We start from the raw sequence: 19,276 nt of genomic DNA, 5'->3' as shown, positions 1-19,276 counted from the left end.
CACTACCTACTGCGCCAACGAGTCACAGTTTATCACTAATTCAAAAGAAAAAAATATCGATACCGACCTTCAGATTTTGACAGTGACGTTCTAACCACCGTGCCAAAATGTATGGTCTGAAAGTCCACAACACCTGAGAAATAAACAATGATTTCATTCTAAAGTAAAAAATATAGATATGGACCTTAAGATGTGGTATCCACCTTGACAATAGTATGTCTTGTCTGAAAGTCCAAAAGCAATGAGAATGAATTTTTACTTCCTCTTCAGCCAACAATGTAATTTTACATAAAGCTTTTCTGCCCCGTGTGAGGATCGAACTCACGACCTACAGATTATGAGACTGACGCGTTACCTAATGCGCCAACGAGGCACAGTGTATCAAATATTCGAAAGAAAAAAATATAAATACCGACCTTCAGATTTTGACAGTGACGTTCTAACCACCGTGCCAAAATGTATGGTCTGAAAGTCCACAACACCTGAGAAATAAACAATGATTTCATTCTAAAGTAAAAAAATAGTTATGGACCTTAAGATGTGGTATCCACCTTGACAATAGTATGTCTTGTCTGAATGTCCAGAAACAATCAGAATTAAGTTTTACTTCCTCTTCAGCCAACACTGTAATTTTACATAAAGCTTTCCTGCCCCGTGTGAGGATCGAACTCACGACCTTCAGATTATGAGACTGACGCGCTACCTACTGCGCCAACGAGGCACAGTTTATCAATAATTCAAAAGAAAAAAATATCGATACCGACCTTCATATTTTGACAGTGACGTTCTAACCACCGTGCCAAAATGTATGGTCTGAAAGTCCACAACACCTGAGAAATAAACAATGATTTCATTCTAAAGTAAAAAATATAGATATGGACCTTAAGATGTGGTATCCACCTTGACAATAGTATGTCTTGTCTGAATGTCCAAAAACAATGAGAATGAATTTTTACTTCCTCTTCAGCCAACACTGTAATTTCACAAAAAGCCTTGCTGCCCCGTGTGAGGATCGAACTCACGACCTTCAGATTATGAGACTGACGCGCTACCTACTGCGCCAACGAGTCACAGTTTATCACTAATTCAAAAGAAAAAAATATCGATACCGACCTTCAGATTTTGACAGTGACGTTCTAACCACCGTGCCAAAATGTATGGTCTGAAAGTCCACAACACCTGAGAAATAAACAATGATTTCATTCTAAAGTAAAAAATATAGATATGGACCTTAAGATGTGGTATCCACCTTGACAATAGTATGTCTTGTCTGAAAGTCCAAAAGCAATGAGAATGAATTTTTACTTCCTCTTCAGCCAACAATGTAATTTTACATAAAGCTTTTCTGCCCCGTGTGAGGATCGAACTCACGACCTACAGATTATGAGACTGACGCGCTACCTAATGCGCCAACGAGGCACAGTGTATCAAATATTCGAAAGAAAAAAATATAAATACCGACCTTCAGATTTTGACAGTGACGTTCTAACCACCGTGCCAAAATGTATGGTCTGAAAGTCCACAACACCTGAGAAAAAAACAATGATTTCATTCTAAAGTAAAAAATAAAAATATGGACCTTAAGATGTGGTATCCACCTTGGCAATAGTATGTCTTGTCTGAAAGTCAAAGAACAATGAGTATTAATTTTTACTTCCTCTTCAGCCAACACTGTAATTTTACATAAAGCTTTGCTAACCCGTGTGAGGATGGAACTCACGACCTTCAGATTATGAGACTGACGCACTACCTACTGCACCAACGAGGCACAGTGTATCAATAATTCGAAATAAAAAAATATCGATACCGACCTTCAGATTTTGACAGTGACGTTCTAACCACCGTGCCAAATGTATGGCCTGAAAGTCCACAACACCTGAGAAATAAACAATGATTTCATTCTAAAGTAAAAAATATAGATATGGACCTTACGATGTGGTATCCACCTTGACAATAGTATGTATTGTCTTAAAGTCCAAGAACAATGAGAATTAATTTTTACTTCCTCTTCAGCCAACACTGTAATTTTACATAAAGCTTAGCAGCCCCGTGTGAGGATCGAACTCACGACCTTCAGATTATGAGACTGACGCGCTACCTACTGCACCAACGAGGCACAGTTTAACAATAATTCAAAAGAAAAAAATATCGATACCGACCTTCAGATTTTGACAGTGACGTTCTAACCACCGTGCCAAAATGTATGGTCTGAAAGTCCACAACACCTGAGAAATAAACAATGATTTCATTCTAAAGTAAAAAATATAGATATGGACCTTAAGATGTGGTATCCACCTTGACAATAGTATGTCTTGTCTGAATGTCCAAAAACAATGAGAATTAATTTTTACTTCCTCTTCAGCCAACACTGTAATTTTACATAAAGCTTTGCTGCCCCGTGTGAGGATCGAACTCACGACCTTCAGATTATGAGACTGACGCAGTACCTACTGAGCCAACAAGGAACAGTTTATCAATAATTCAAAAGAAAGAAATATCGATACCGACCTTCAGATTTTGACAGTGACGTTCTAACCACCGTGCCAAAATGTATGGTCTGAAAGTCCACAACACCTGAGAAATAAACAATGATTTCATTCTAAAGTAAAAAATATAGATATGGACCTTAAGATGTGGTATCCACCTTGACAATAGTATGTCTTGTCTGAATGTCCAAAAACAATGAGAATTAATTTTTACTTCCTCTTCAGCCAACACTGTAATTTTACAAAAAGCTTTGCTGCCCCGTGTGAGGATCGAAATCACGACCTTCAGATTATGAGACTGACGCGCTACCTACTGCGCCAACGAGTCACAGTTTATCGCTAATTCAAAAGAAAAAAATATCGATACCGACCTTCAGATTTTGACAGTGACGTTCTAACCACCGTGCCAAAATGTATGGTCTGAAAGTCCACAACACCTGAGAAAAAAACAATGATTTCATTCTAAAGTAAAAAATAAAAATATGGACCTTAAGATGTGGTATCCACCTTGGCAATAGTATGTCTTGTCTGAAAGTCAAAGAACAATGAGTATTAATTTTTACTTCCTCTTCAGCCAACACTGTAATTTTACATAAAGCTTTGCTGCCCCGTGTGAGGATCGAACTCACGACCTACAGATTATGAGACTGACGCGCTACCTAATGCGCCAACTAGGCACAGTGTATCAAATATTCGAAAGAAAAAAAAATAAATACCGACCTTCAGATTTTGACAGTGACGTTCTAACCACCGTGCCAAAATGTATGGTCTGAAAGTCCACAACACCTGAGAAAAAAACAATGATTTCATTCTAAAGTAAAAAATAAAAATATGGACCTTAAGATGTGGTATCCACCTTGGCAATAGTATGTCTTGTCTGAAAGTCAAAGAACAATGAGTATTAATTTTTACTTCCTCTTCAGCCAACACTGTAATTTTACATAAAGCTTTTCTGCCCCGTGTGAGGATCGAACTCACGACCTTCAGAGTATGAGACTGACGCACTACCTACTGCGCCAACGAGGCACAGTTTATCAATAATTCTAAAGAAAAAAATATCGATACCGACCTTCATATTTTGACAGTGACGTTCTAACCACCGTGCCAAAATGTATGGTCTGAAAGTCCACAACACCTGAGAAATAAACAATGATTTCATTCTAAAGTAAAAAATATAGATATGGACCTTAAGATGTGGTATCCACCTTGACAATAGTATGTCTTGTCTGAAAGTCCACAACACCTGAGAAAAAAAACAATGATTTCACTCTAAAGTAAAAAATAAAAATATGGACCTTAAGATGTGGTATCCACCTTGGCAATAGTATGTCTTGTCTGAAAGTCCAAAAACAATGATAATTAATTTTTACTTCCTCTTCAGCCAACACTGTAATTTTACAATAAGCTTTACTGCCCCGTGTGAGGATCGAACTCACGACCTTCAGATTATGAGACTGACGCGCTACCTACTGCGCCAACGAGGCACAGTGTATCAAATATTCGAAAGAAAAAAATATAAATACCGACCTTCAGATTTTGACAGTGACGTTCTAACCACCGTGCCAAAATGTATGGTCTGAAAGTCCACAACACCTGAGAAAAAAACAATGATTTCATTCTAAAGTAAAAAATAAAAATATGGACCTTAAGATGTGGTATCCACCTTGGCAATAGTATGTCTTGTCTGAAAGTCAAAGAACAATGAGTATTAATTTTTACTTCCTCTTCAGCCAACACTGTAATTTTACATAAAGCTTTGCTGCCCCGTGTGAGGATCGAACTCACGACCTACAGATTATGAGACTGACGCGCTACCTAATGCGCCAACTAGGCACAGTGTATCAAATATTCGAAAGAAAAAAATATAAATACCGACCTTCATATTTTGACAGTGACGTTCTAACCACCGTGCCAAAATGTATGGTCTGAAAGTCCACAACACCTGAGAAATAAACAATGATTTCATTCTAAAGTAAAAAATATAGATATGGACCTTAAGATGTGGTATCCACCTTGACAATAGTATGTCTTGTCTGAAAGTCCACAACACCTGAGAAAAAAAACAATGATTTCACTCTAAAGTAAAAAATATAGATATGGACCTTAAGATGTGGTATCCACCTTGACAATAGTATGTCTTGTCTGAAAGTCCAAAAACAATGAGTATTAATTTTTACTTCCTCTTCAGCCAACACTGTAATTTTACATATATCTTTCCTGCCCCGTGTGAGGATCGAACTCACGACCTTCAGATTATGAGACTGACGCGCTACCTACTGCGCCAACGAGGCACAATTTTTCAATAATTCGAAAGAAAAAAATATCGATACCGACCTTCATATTTTGACAGTGACGTTCTAACCACCGTGCCAAAATGTATGGTCTGAAAGTCCACAACACCTGAGAAATAAACAAGGATTTCATTCTAAAGTAAAAAATATAGATATGGACCATAAGATGTGGTATCCACCTTGACAATAGTATGTCTTGTCTGAAAGTCCAAAAACAATGACAATTAATTTTTACTTCCTCTTCAGCCAACACTGTAATTTTTCAATAAGCTTTACTGCCCCGTGTGAGGATCGAACTCACGACCTTCAGATTATGAGACTGACGCGCTACCTACTGCGCCAACGAGGCACAGTGTATCAAATATTCGAAAGAAAAAAATATAAATACCGACCTTCAGATTTTGACAGTGACGTTCTAACCACCGTGCCAAAATGTATGGTCTGAAAGTCCACAACACCTGAGAAAAAAACAATGATTTCATTCTAAAGTAAAAAATAAAAATATGGACCTTAAGATGTGGTATCCACCTTGGCAATAGTATGTCTTGTCTGAAAGTCAAAGAACAATGAGTATTAATTTTTACTTCCTCTTCAGCCAACACTGTAATTTTACATAAATCTTTCCTGCCCCGTGTGAGGATCAAACTCACGACCTTCAGATTATGAGACTGACGCGCTACCTACTGCGCCAACGAGGCACAGTTTTTCAATAATTCGAAAGAAAAAAATATCGATACCGACCTTCATATTTTGACAGTGACGTTCTAACCACCGTGCCAAAATGTATGGTCTGAAAGTCCACAACACCTGAGAAATAAACAATGATTTCATTCTAAAGTAAAAAATATAGATATGGACCATAAGATGTGGTATCCACCTTGACAATAGTATGTCTTGTCTGAAAGTCCAAAAACAATGATAATTAATTTTTACTTCCTCTTCAGCCAACACTGTAATTTTACAATAACCTTTACTGCCCCGTGTGAGGATCGAACTCACGACCTTCAGATTATGAGACTGACGCGCTACCTACTGCGCCAACGAGGCACAGGTTATCAAAAATTCGAAAGAAAAAAATATCGATACCGACCTTCAGATTTTGACAGTGACGTTCTAACCACCGTGCCAAAATGTATGGTCTGAAAGTCCACAACACCTGAGAAAAAAACAATGATTTCATTCTAAAGTAAAAAATAAAAATATGGACCTTAAGATGTGGTATCCACCTTGGCAATAGTATGTCTTGTCTGAAAGTCAAAGAACAATGAGTATTAATTTTTACTTCCTCTTCAGCCAACACTGTAATTTTACATAAAGCTTTTCTGCCCCGTGTGAGGATCGAACTCACGACCTTCAGAGTATGAGACTGACGCGCTACCTACTGCGCCAACGAGGCACAGTTTATCAATAATTCGAAAGAAAAAAATATCGATACCGACCTTCATATTTTGACAGTGACGTTCTAACCACCGTGCCAAAATGTATGGTCTGAAAGTCCACAACACCTGAGAAATAAACAATGATTTCATTCTAAAGTAAAAAATATAGATATGGACCTTAAGATGTGGTATCCACCTTGACAATAGTATGTCTTGTCTGAAAGTCCACAACACCTGAGAAAAAAAACAATGATTTCACTCTAAAGTAAAAAATATAGATATGGACCTTAAGATGTGGTATCCACCTTGACAATAGTATGTCTTGTCTGAAAGTCCAAAAACAATGAGAATTAATTTTTACTTCCTCTTCAGCCAACACTGTAATTTTACATAAATCTTTCCTGCCCCGTGTGAGGATCGAACTCACGACCTTCAGAGTATGAGACTGACGCACTACCTACTGCGCCAACGAGGCACAGTTTATCAATAATTCGAAAGAAAAAAATATCGATACCGACCTTCATATTTTGACAGTGACGTTCTAACCACCGTGCCAAAATGTATGGTCTGAAAGTCCACAACACCTGAGAAATAAACAATGATTTCATTCTAAAGTAAAAAATATAGATATGGACCTTAAGATGTGGTATCCACCTTGACAATAGTATGTCTTGTCTGAAAGTCCACAACACCTGAGAAAAAAAACAATGATTTCACTCTAAAGTAAAAAATATAGATATGGACCTTAAGATGTGGTATCCACCTTGACAATAGTATGTCTTGTCTGAAAGTCCAAAAACAATGAGAATTAATTTTTACTTCCTCTTCAGCCAACACTGTAATTTTACATAAATCTTTCCTGCCCCGTGTGAGGATCGAACTCACGACCTTCAGATTATGAGACTGACGCGCTACCTACTGCGCCAACGAGGCACAGTTTTTCAATAATTCGAAAGAAAAAAATATCGATACCGACCTTCATATTTTGACAGTGACGTTCTAACCACCGTGCCAAAATGTATGGTCTGAAAGTCCACAACACCTGAGAAATAAACAATGATTTCATTCTAAAGTAAAAAATATAGATATGGACCATAAGATGTGGTATCCACCTTGACAATAGTATGTCTTGTCTGAAAGTCCAAAAACAATGATAATTAATTTTTACTTCCTCTTCAGCCAACACTGTAATTTTACAATAAGCTTTACTGCCCCGTGTGAGGATCGAACTCACGACCTTCAGATTATGAGACTGACGCGCTACCTACTGCGCCAACGAGGCACAGGTTATCAAAAATTCGAAAGAAAAAAATATCGATACCGACCTTCAGATTTTGACAGTGACGTTCTAACCACCGTGCCAAAATGTATGGTCTGAAAGTCCACAACACCTGAGAAATAAACAATGATTTCATTCTAAAGTAAAAAATAAAAATATGGACCTTAAGATGTGGTATCCACCTTGGCAATAGTATGTCTTGTCTGAAAGTCAAAGAACAATGAGTATTAATTTTTACTTCCTCTTCAGCCAACACTGTAATTTTACATAAAGCTTTTCTGCCCCGTGTGAGGATCGAACTCACGACCTTCAGAGTATGAGACTGACGCGCTACCTACTGCGCCAACGAGGCACAGTTTATCAATAATTCGAAAGAAAAAAATATCGATACCGACCTTCATATTTCGACAGTGACGTTCTAACCACCGTGCCAAAATGTATGGTCTGAAAGTCCACAACACCTGAGAAATAAACAATGATTTCATTCTAAAGTAAAAAATATAGATATGGACCTTAAGATGTGGTATCCACCTTGACAATAGTATGTCTTGTCTGAAAGTCCACAACACCTGAGAAAAAAAACAATGATTTCACTCTAAAGTAAAAAATATAGATATGGACCTTAAGATGTGGTATCCACCTTGACAATAGTATGTCTTGTCTGAAAGTCCAAAAACAATGAGAATTAATTTTTACTTCCTCTTCAGCCAACACTGTAATTTTACATAAATCTTTCCTGCCCCGTGTGAGGATCGAACTCACGACCTTCAGATTATGAGACTGACGCGCTACCTACTGCGCCAACGAGGCACATGTTTTCAATAATTCGAAAGAAAAAAATATCGATACCGACCTTCATATTTTGACAGTGACGTTCTAACCACCGTGCCAAAATGTATGGTCTGAAAGTCCACAACACCTGAGAAATAAACAATGATTTCATTCTAAAGTAAAAAATATAGATATGGACCATAAGATGTGGTATCCACCTTGACATAAGTATGTCTTGTCTGAAAGTCCAAAAACAATGATAATTAATTTTTACTTCCTCTTCAGCCAACACTGTAATTTTACAATAAGCTTTCCTGCCCCGTGTGAGGATCGAACTCACGACCTTCAGATTATGAGACTGACGCGCTACCTACTGCGCCAACGAGGCACAGTTTATCAATAATTCAAAAGAAAAAAATATCGATACCGACCTTCATATTTTGACAGTGACGTTCTAACCACCGTGCCAAAATGTATGGTCTGAAAGTCCACAACACCTGAGAAATAAACAATGATTTCATTCTAAAGTAAAAAATATAGATATGGACCTTAAGATGTGGTATCCACCTTGACAATAGTATGTCTTGTCTGAATGTCCAAAAACAATGAGAATTAATTTTTACTTCCTCTTCAGCCAACACTGTAATTTTACAAAAAGCTTTGCTGCCCCGTGTGAGGATCGAAATCACGACCTTCGGATAATGAGACTGACGCGCTACCTACTGCGCCAACGAGTCACAGTTTATCACTAATTCAAAAGAAAAAAATATCGATACCGACCTTCAGATTTTGACAGTGACGTTCTAACCACCGTGCCAAAATGTATGGTCTGAAAGTCCACAACACCTGAGAAATAAACAATGATTTCATTCTAAAGTAAAAAATATAGATATGGACCTTACGATGTGGTATCCACCTTGACAATAGTATGTCTTGTCTGAAAGTCCAAAAGCAATGAGAATGAATTTTTACTTCCTCTTCAGCAAACACTGTAGTTTTACATAAAGCTTTTCTGCCCCGTGTGAGGATCGAACTCACGACCTACAGATTATGAGACTGACGCGCTACCTAATGCGCCAACGAGGCACAGTGTATCAAATATTCGAAAGAAAAATATATAAATACCGACCTTCAGATTTTGACAGTGACGTTCTAACCACCGTGCCAAAATGTATGGTCTGAAAGTCCACAACACCTGAGAAAAAAACAATGATTTCATTCTAAAGTAAAAATTAAAAATATGGACCTTAAGATGTGGTATCCACCTTGGCAATAGTATGTCTTGTCTGAAAGTCAAAGAACAATGAGTATTAATTTTTACTTCCTCTTCAGCCAACACTGTAATTTTACATAAAGCTTTTCTGCCCCGTGTGAGGATCGAACTCACGACCTTCAGAGTATGAGACTGACGCGCTACCTACTGCGCCAACGAGGCACAGTTTATCAATAATTCAAAAGAAAAAAATATCGATACCGACCTTCATATTTTGACAGTGACGTTCTAACCACCGTGCCAAAATGTATGGTCTGAAAGTCCACAACACCTGAGAAATAAACAATGATTTCATTCTAAAGTAAAAAATATAGATATGGACCTTAAGATGTGGTATCCACCTTGACAATAGTATGTCTTGTCTGAATGTCCAAAAACAATGAGAATTAATTTTTACTTCCTCTTCAGCCAACACTGTAATTTTACATAAAGCTTTGCTGCCCCGTGTGAGGATCGAACTCACGACCTTCAGATTATGAGACTGACGCAGTACCTACTGAGCCAACAAGGAACAGTTTATCAATAATTCAAAAGAAAAAAATATCGATACCGACCTTCAGATTTTGACAGTGACGTTCTAACCACCGTGCCAAAATGTATGGTCTGAAAGTCCACAACACCTGAGAAATAAACAATGATTTCATTCTAAAGTAAAAAATATAGATATGGACCTTAAGATGTGGTATCCACCTTGACAATAGTATGTCTTGTCTGAATGTCCAAAAACAATGAGAATTAATTTTTACTTCCTCTTCAGCCAACACTGTAATTTTACATAAAGCTTTGCTGCCCCATGTGAGGATCGAACTCACGACCTTCAGATTATGAGACTGACGCAGTACCTACTGAGCCAACAAGGAACAGTTTATCAATAATTCAAAAGAAAAAAATATCGATACCGACCTTCAGATTTTGACAGTGACGTTCTAACCACCGTGCCAAAATGTATGGTCTGAAAGTCCACAACACCTGAGAAATAAACAATGATTTCATTCTAAAGTAAAAAATATAGATATGGACCTTAAGATGTGGTATCCACCTTGACAATAGTATGTCTTGTCTGAATGTCCAAAAACAATGAGAATTAATTTTTACTTCCTCTTCAGCCAACACTGTAATTTTACATAAAGCTTTGTTGCCCCGTGTGAGGATCGAACTCACGACCTTCAGATTATGAGACTGACGCAGTACCTACTGAGCCAACAAGGAACAGTTTATCAATAATTCAAAAGAAAAAAATATCGATACCGACCTTCAGATTTTGACAGTGACGTTCTAACCACCGTGCCAAAATGTATGGTCTGAAAGTCCACAACACCTGAGAAATAAACAATGATTTCACTCTAAAGTAAAAAATATAGATATGGACCTTAAGATGTGGTATCCACCTTGACAATAGTATGTCTTGTCTGAAAGTCCAAAAACAATGAGAATTAATTTTTACTTCCTCTTCAGCCAACACTGTAATTTTACATAAAGGTTTGCTGCCCCGTGTGAGGATCGAACTCACGACCTTCAGATTATGAGACTGACGAGCTACCTACTGCGCCAACGAGGCACAGTTTAAAAAAAATAGATATGGACGTTAAGATGTGGTATCCACCTTGACAATAGTATGTATTGTCTTAAAGTCCAAGAAGAATGAGAATTAATTTTTACTTCCTCTTCAGCCAACACTGTAATTTTACATAAAGCTTAGCTGCCCCGTGTGAGGATCGAACTCACGACCTTCAGATTATGAGACTGACGCGCTACCTACTGCGCCAACGAGGCACAGTTTATCAATAATTCAAAAGAAAAAAATATCGATACCGACCTTCATATTTTGACAGTGACGTTCTAACCACCGTGCCAAAATGTATGGTCTGAAAGTCCACAACACCTGAGAAATAAACAATGATTTCATTCTAAAGTAAAAAATATAGATATGGACCTTAAGATGTGGTATCCACCTTGACAATAGTATGTCTTGTCTGAATGTCCAAAAACAATGAGAATTAATTTTTACTTCCTCTTCAGCCAACACTGTAATTTTACATAAAGCTTTGCTGCCCCATGTGAGGATCAAACTCACGAACTTCAGATTATGAGACTGACGCAGTACCTACTGAGCCAACAAGGAACAGTTTATCAATAATTCAAAAGAAAAAAATATCGATACCGACCTTCAGATTTTGACAGTGACGTTCTAACCACCGTGCCAAAATGTATGGTCTGAAAGTCCACAACACCTGAGAAATAAACAATGATTTCATTCTAAAGTAAAAAATATAGATATGGACCTTAAGATGTGGTATCCACCTTGACAATAGTATGTCTTGTCTGAAAGTCCAAAAGCAATGAGAAGGAATTTTTACTTCCTCTTCAGCAAACACTGTAGTTTTACATAAAGCTTTTCTGCCCCGTGTGAGGATCGAACTCACGACCTACAGATTATGAGACTGACGCGCTACCTAATGCGCCAACGAGGCACAGTGTATCAAATATTCGAAAGAAAAATATATAAATACCGACCTTCAGATTTTGACAGTGACGTTCTAACCACCGTGCCAAAATGTATGGTCTGAAAGTCCACAACACCTGAGAAAAAAACAATGATTTCATTCTAAAGTAAAAATTAAAAATATGGACCTTAAGATGTGGTATCCACCTTGGCAATAGTATGTCTTGTCTGAAAGTCAAAGAACAATGAGTATTAATTTTTACTTCCTCTTCAGCCAACACTGTAATTTTACATAAAGCTTTTCTGCCCCGTGTGAGGATCGAACTCACGACCTTCAGAGTATGAGACTGACGCGCTACCTACTGCGCCAACGAGGCACAGTTTATCAATAATTCAAAAGAAAAAAATATCGATACCGACCTTCATATTTTGACAGTGACGTTCTAACCACCGTGCCAAAATGTATGGTCTGAAAGTCCACAACACCTGAGAAATAAACAATGATTTCATTCTAAAGTAAAAAATATAGATATGGACCTTAAGATGTGGTATCCACCTTGACAATAGTATGTCTTGTCTGAATGTCCAAAAACAATGAGAATTAATTTTTACTTCCTCTTCAGCCAACACTGTAATTTTACATAAAGCTTTGCTGCCCCGTGTGAGGATCGAACTCACGACCTTCAGATTATGAGACTGACGCAGTACCTACTGAGCCAACAAGGAACAGTTTATCAATAATTCAAAAGAAAAAAATATCGATACCGACCTTCAGATTTTGACAGTGACGTTCTAACCACCGTGCCAAAATGTATGGTCTGAAAGTCCACAACACCTGAGAAATAAACAATGATTTCATTCTAAAGTAAAAAATATAGATATGGACCTTAAGATGTGGTATCCACCTTGACAATAGTATGTCTTGTCTGAATGTCCAAAAACAATGAGAATTAATTTTTACTTCCTCTTCAGCCAACACTGTAATTTTACATAAAGCTTTGCTGCCCCATGTGAGGATCGAACTCACGACCTTCAGATTATGAGACTGACGCAGTACCTACTGAGCCAACAAGGAACAGTTTATCAATAATTCAAAAGAAAAAAATATCGATACCGACCTTCAGATTTTGACAGTGACGTTCTAACCACCGTGCCAAAATGTATGGTCTGAAAGTCCACAACACCTGAGAAATAAACAATGATTTCATTCTAAAGTAAAAAATATAGATATGGACCTTAAGATGTGGTATCCACCTTGACAATAGTATGTCTTGTCTGAATGTCCAAAAACAATGAGAATTAATTTTTACTTCCTCTTCAGCCAACACTGTAATTTTACATAAAGCTTTGTTGCCCCGTGTGAGGATCGAACTCACGACCTTCAGATTATGAGACTGACGCAGTACCTACTGAGCCAACAAGGAACAGTTTATCAATAATTCAAAAGAAAAAAATATCGATACCGACCTTCAGATTTTGACAGTGACGTTCTAACCACCGTGCCAAAATGTATGGTCTGAAAGTCCACAACACCTGAGAAATAAACAATGATTTCACTCTAAAGTAAAAAATATAGATATGGACCTTAAGATGTGGTATCCACCTTGACAATAGTATGTCTTGTCTGAAAGTCCAAAAACAATGAGAATTAATTTTTACTTCCTCTTCAGCCAACACTGTAATTTTACATAAAGGTTTGCTGCCCCGTGTGAGGATCGAACTCACGACCTTCAGATTATGAGACTGACGAGCTACCTACTGCGCCAACGAGGCACAGTTTAAAAAAAATAGATATGGACGTTAAGATGTGGTATCCACCTTGACAATAGTATGTATTGTCTTAAAGTCCAAGAAGAATGAGAATTAATTTTTACTTCCTCTTCAGCCAACACTGTAATTTTACATAAAGCTTAGCTGCCCCGTGTGAGGATCGAACTCACGACCTTCAGATTATGAGACTGACGCGCTACCTACTGCGCCAACGAGGCACAGTTTATCAATAATTCAAAAGAAAAAAATATCGATACCGACCTTCATATTTTGACAGTGACGTTCTAACCACCGTGCCAAAATGTATGGTCTGAAAGTCCACAACACCTGAGAAATAAACAATGATTTCATTCTAAAGTAAAAAATATAGATATGGACCTTAAGATGTGGTATCCACCTTGACAATAGTATGTCTTGTCTGAATGTCCAAAAACAATGAGAATTAATTTTTACTTCCTCTTCAGCCAACACTGTAATTTTACATAAAGCTTTGCTGCCCCATGTGAGGATCAAACTCACGAACTTCAGATTATGAGACTGACGCAGTACCTACTGAGCCAACAAGGAACAGTTTATCAATAATTCAAAAGAAAAAAATATCGATACCGACCTTCAGATTTTGACAGTGACGTTCTAACCACCGTGCCAAAATGTATGGTCTGAAAGTCCACAACACCTGAGAAATAAACAATGATTTCATTCTAAAGTAAAAAATATAGATATGGACCTTAAGATGTGGTATCCACCTTGACAATAGTATGTCTTGTCTGAATGTCCAAAAACAATGAGAATTAATTTTTACTTCCTCTTCAGCCAACACTGTAATTTTACATAAAGCTTTGCTGCCCCGTGTGAGGATCGAACTCACGACCTTCAGATTATGAGACTGACGCACTACCTACTGAGCCAACAAGGAACAGTTTATCAATAATTCAAAAGAAAAAAATATCGATACCGACCTTCAGATTTTGACAGTGACGTTCTAACCACCGTGCCAAAATGTATGGTCTGAAAGTCCACAACACCTGAGAAATAAACAATGATTTCATTCTAAAGTAAAAAATATAGATATGGACCTTAAGATGTGGTATCCACCTTGACAATAGTATGTCTTGTCTGAAAGTCCAAAAACAATGAGAATTAATTTTTACTTCCTCTTCAGCCAACACTGTAATTTTACATAAAGGTTTGCTGCCCCGTGTGAGAATCGAACTCACGACCTTCAGATTATGAGACTGACGAGCTACCTACTGCGCCAACGAGGCACAGTTTAAAAAAAATAGATATGGACGTTAAGATGTGGTATCCACCTTGACAATAGTATGTATTGTCTGAATGTCCAAAAACAATGAGAATTAATTTTTACTTCCTCTTCAGCCAACACTGTAATTTTACATAAAGCTTTGCTGCCCCATGTGAGGATCAAACTCACGACCTTCAGATTATGAGACTGACGCAGTACCTACTGAGCCAACAAGAAACAGTTTATCAATAATTCAAAAGAAAAAAATATCGATACCGACCTTCAGATTTTGACAGTGACGTTCTAACCACCGTGCCAAAATGTATGGTCTGAAAGTCCACAACACCTGAGAAATAAACAATGATTTCATTCTAAAGTAAAAAATATAGATATGGACCTTAACACTTCTTGTCAATACAGGGGGTGCTGTTTTCGCATTAGCATAAATTGCTCAACAGATTAAACTGCCTCTTATTTAATTATTGCTCTTACTATATGCATATAAATAATACCGTTGGAAAGAAAACAATCTCCAGTTTCTAAAAACGTTTCAATTCTGTCTCTGAGTGATGCAGAAGTCATTTCACAGCACTTTCCATGACCAAGAACATAAAATCAAGATGTTTATGCTGGCTTCAAAGCTCTGCCTATATATGGTCATGCCCCCTATGACCCGAAACACACTGCATTCGTCTTCCTCTGTGTGTCTAGAGGACGTCAGAGGAAAAATTTCTTGTCTATCTGGGACTGACGTGAAATGAGAGCAAAATCTTTGGCATGACCAACAACTTCCGGTTCTCCATGGGATGGAAATTGGAGCTACGTATTTCTTCTGTTGTGCGGCCATTATTATCTCCGTGTCGAATTTTGTTTGATACATGTGACCAGATCATCGTAATGTATGTTTTTTCAATATAGTTTAATCAGATTATTTGATTTTTTTAGGGAGTTTTGCGGTGTTCAGTTGTTAGATTTTAGTATCGTTTGAGAAATACGTGCCACTCGACCGGTACCTGTGCTAAATGGAGTGGGAAAGGAACGACTCTGAACTGAACCAACAACTCATCTTGACAAAGGACATTTTGATCAACATTCTGATGAAAGATCAGCCATAGTAAGACCCAATTTACGATGTTATATCATATCTGTTGTGCATGTGATCTTGCCGTGGGCGCCCAGCCGAATCTGCCTGGTATAGCTATGCTAATTTAGCGCTACATTTTGTTTTCGTTATAAAACATTTTATAAATCTGAAATATTGTTTGGATTCACCAGATGTTGGGCTTTCAATATCTGTACGCTGTGTATTTTTCTGAAATGTTTTAAAATGAGTAATTAGTTATATGACGTTGGTCTCTGTAATTGTTCTGGCTGGGTCGGCACCTTTTCAGATTGCAGCTGCAATGTAGAACTGTGATTTATACCTGAAAAATGCACATTTTCAAAAAAAAACTATGCTATACCATAAATATGTTATCAGACTGTCATCTTATGAATTTGTTTCTTGGTTAGTGGCTATACATATTTTTATGTAGTCGAAATAGTGATAGCTACTGACGCAGGGAAAAACTGTTGGGAGTGAAAAAATCCTCTCCTTTGCTAACGTGGTTAGCTAATAGATTTACATATTGTGTCTTCCCTGTAAAACATTTTAAAAATCTGAAATGGTGGCTTTATTCACAAGACCTGTATCTTTCATCTGGTGTCTTGGACTTGTGATTTAATGATATTTAGATGCTACAAGTTACTTGTGACGCTATGCTAGCTATGCTATTCAGTGGGGGGGGTGGTGTGGGGTGCTCCCGGAACAGGGTTGGTGACTCGTGAGAAGTTAAGATGTGGTATCCACCTTGACAATAGTATGTCTTGTCTGAAAGTCCAAAAACAATGAGAATGAATTTTGACTTCCTCTTCAGCCAACACTGTAATTTTACATAAAGCTTTGCTGCCCCGTGTGAGGATCGAACTCACGACCTTCAGATTATGAGACTGACGCAGTACCTACTGAGCCAACAAGGAACAGTTTATCAATAATTCAAAAGAAAAAAATATCGATACCGACCTTCAGATTTTGACAGTGACGTTCTAACCACCGTGCCAAAATGTATGGTCTGAAAGTCCACAACACCTGAGAAATAAACAATGATTTCACTCTAAAGTAAAAAATATAGATATGGACCTTAAGATGTGGTATCCACCTTGACAATAGTATGTCTTGTCTGAAAGTCCAAAAACAATGAGAATTAATTTTTACTTCCTCTTCAGCCAACACTGTAATTTTACATAAAGGTTTGCTGCCCCGTGTGAGGATCGAACTCACGACCTTCAGATTATGAGACTGACGAGCTACCTACTGCGCCAACGAGGCACAGTTTAAAAAAAATAGATATGGACGTTAAGATGTGGTATCCACCTTGACAATAGTATGTATTGTCTTAAAGTCCAAGAAGAATGAGAATTAATTTTTACTTCCTCTTCAGCCAACACTGTAATTTTACATAAAGCTTAGCTGCCCCGTGTGAGGATCGAACTCACGACCTTCAGATTATGAGACTGACGCGCTACCTACTGCGCCAACGAGGCACAGTTTATCAATAATTCAAAAGAAAAAAATATCGATACCGACCTTCATATTTTGACAGTGACGTTCTAACCACCGTGCCAAAATGTATGGTCTGAAAGTCCACAACACCTGAGAAATAAACAATGATTTCATTCTAAAGTAAAAAATATAGATATGGACCTTAAGATGTGGTATCCACCTTGACAATAGTATGTCTTGTCTGAATGTCCAAAAACAATGAGAATTAATTTTTACTTCCTCTTCAGCCAACACTGTAATTTTACATAAAGCTTTGCTGCCCCATGTGAGGATCAAACTCACGACCTTCAGATTATGAGACTGACGCAGTACCTACTGAGCCAACAAGGAACAGTTTATCAATAATTCAAAAGAAAAAAATATCGATACCGACCTTCAGATTTTGACAGTGACGTTCTAACCACCGTGCCAAAATGTATGGTCTGAAAGTCCACAACACCTGAGAAATAAACAATGATTTCATTCTAAAGTAAAAAATATAGATATGGACCTTAAGATGTGGTATCCACCTTGACAATAGTATGTCTTGTCTGAATGTCCAAAAACAATGAGAATTAATTTTTACTTCCTCTTCAGCCAACACTGTAATTTTACATAAAGCTTTGCTGCCCCGTGTGAGGATCGAACTCACGACCTTCAGATTATGAGACTGACGCAGTACCTACTGAGCCAACAAGGAACAGTTTATCAATAATTCAAAAGAAAAAAATATCGATACCGACCTTCAGATTTTGACAGTGACGTTCTAACCACCGTGCCAAAATGTATGGTCTGAAAGTCCACAACACCTGAGAAATAAACAATGATTTCATTCTAAAGTAAAAAATATAGATATGGACCCTAAGATGTGGTATCCACCTTGACAATAGTATGTCTTGTCTGAAAGTCCAAAAACAATGAGAATTAATTTTTACTTCCTCTTCAGCCAACACTGTAATTTTACATAAAGCTTTGCTGCCCCGTGTGAGGATCGAACTCACGACCTTCAGATTATGAGACTGACGCAGTACCTACTGAGCCAACAAGGAACAGTTTATCAATAATTCAAAAGAAAAAAATATCGATACCGACCTTCAGATTTTGACAGTGACGTTCTAACCACCGTGCCAAAATGTATGGTCTGAAAGTCCACAACACCTGAGAAATAAACAATGATTTCATTCTAAAGTAAAAAATATAGATATGGACCTTAAGATGTGGTATCCACCTTGACAATAGTATGTCTTGTCTGAAAGTCCAAAAACAATGAGAATTAATTTTTACTTCCTCTTCAGCCAACACTGTAATTTTACATAAAGGTTTGCTGCCCCGTGTGAGGATCGAACTCACGACCTTCAGATTATGAGACTGACGAGCTACCTACTGCGCCAACGAGGCACAGTTTAAAAAAACTAGATATGGACGTTAAGATGTGGTATCCACCTTGACAATAGTATGTATTGTCTGAATGTCCAAAAACAATGAGAATTAATTTTTACTTCCTCTTCAGCCAACACTGTAATTTTACATAAAGCTTTGCTGCCCCATGTGAGGATCAAACTCACGACCTTCAGATTATGAGACTGACGCAGTACCTACTGAGCCAACAAGAAACAGTTTATCAATAATTCAAAAGAAAAAAATATCGATACCGACCTTCAGATTTTGACAGTGACGTTCTAACCACCGTGCCAAAATGTATGGTCTGAAAGTCCACAACACCTGAGAAATAAACAATGATTTCATTCTAAAGTAAAAAA

At 37.5% G+C, this 19,276-nt stretch overlaps 12 non-coding genes across 12 annotated transcripts; all 12 read right to left on the bottom strand.

The window, feature by feature from the left end:
- Nucleotides 1-648: 648 nt before the first annotated feature.
- On the bottom strand, nt 649-721 carry trnam-cau (transfer RNA methionine (anticodon CAU)). Its single transcript has one exon. It is a non-coding gene; the product is annotated as a tRNA-Met (tRNA).
- A 3,176-nt stretch (nt 722-3,897) lies between these two features.
- On the bottom strand, nt 3,898-3,970 carry trnam-cau (transfer RNA methionine (anticodon CAU)). Its single transcript has one exon. It is a non-coding gene; the product is annotated as a tRNA-Met (tRNA).
- A 734-nt stretch (nt 3,971-4,704) lies between these two features.
- Nucleotides 4,705-4,777, bottom strand: trnam-cau (transfer RNA methionine (anticodon CAU)). Its single transcript has one exon. It is a non-coding gene; the product is annotated as a tRNA-Met (tRNA).
- Nucleotides 4,778-5,053: 276 nt separating this feature from the next.
- On the bottom strand, nt 5,054-5,126 carry trnam-cau (transfer RNA methionine (anticodon CAU)). The gene has a single exon. It is a non-coding gene; the product is annotated as a tRNA-Met (tRNA).
- Nucleotides 5,127-5,751: 625 nt separating this feature from the next.
- On the bottom strand, nt 5,752-5,824 carry trnam-cau (transfer RNA methionine (anticodon CAU)). Its single transcript has one exon. It is a non-coding gene; the product is annotated as a tRNA-Met (tRNA).
- Nucleotides 5,825-7,016: 1,192 nt separating this feature from the next.
- On the bottom strand, nt 7,017-7,089 carry trnam-cau (transfer RNA methionine (anticodon CAU)). Its single transcript has one exon. It is a non-coding gene; the product is annotated as a tRNA-Met (tRNA).
- A 276-nt stretch (nt 7,090-7,365) lies between these two features.
- On the bottom strand, nt 7,366-7,438 carry trnam-cau (transfer RNA methionine (anticodon CAU)). The gene has a single exon. It is a non-coding gene; the product is annotated as a tRNA-Met (tRNA).
- Nucleotides 7,439-8,172: 734 nt separating this feature from the next.
- trnam-cau (transfer RNA methionine (anticodon CAU)) lies at nt 8,173-8,245 on the bottom strand. The gene has a single exon. It is a non-coding gene; the product is annotated as a tRNA-Met (tRNA).
- A 276-nt stretch (nt 8,246-8,521) lies between these two features.
- Nucleotides 8,522-8,594, bottom strand: trnam-cau (transfer RNA methionine (anticodon CAU)). The gene has a single exon. It is a non-coding gene; the product is annotated as a tRNA-Met (tRNA).
- A 2,585-nt stretch (nt 8,595-11,179) lies between these two features.
- On the bottom strand, nt 11,180-11,252 carry trnam-cau (transfer RNA methionine (anticodon CAU)). Its single transcript has one exon. It is a non-coding gene; the product is annotated as a tRNA-Met (tRNA).
- Nucleotides 11,253-13,837: 2,585 nt separating this feature from the next.
- Nucleotides 13,838-13,910, bottom strand: trnam-cau (transfer RNA methionine (anticodon CAU)). Its single transcript has one exon. It is a non-coding gene; the product is annotated as a tRNA-Met (tRNA).
- Nucleotides 13,911-17,445: 3,535 nt separating this feature from the next.
- On the bottom strand, nt 17,446-17,518 carry trnam-cau (transfer RNA methionine (anticodon CAU)). The gene has a single exon. It is a non-coding gene; the product is annotated as a tRNA-Met (tRNA).
- Nucleotides 17,519-19,276: the final 1,758 nt, after the last annotated feature.

The sequence above is a fragment of the Salvelinus alpinus genome, chromosome 2, assembly GCF_045679555.1.
Source record: "Salvelinus alpinus chromosome 2, SLU_Salpinus.1, whole genome shotgun sequence".
NCBI classification, from domain to species: Eukaryota; Metazoa; Chordata; class Actinopteri; order Salmoniformes; family Salmonidae; genus Salvelinus; species Salvelinus alpinus.
Note: the sequence above shows the minus strand (reverse complement) of the source record. Positions and strands in the feature narration are given on the sequence as shown.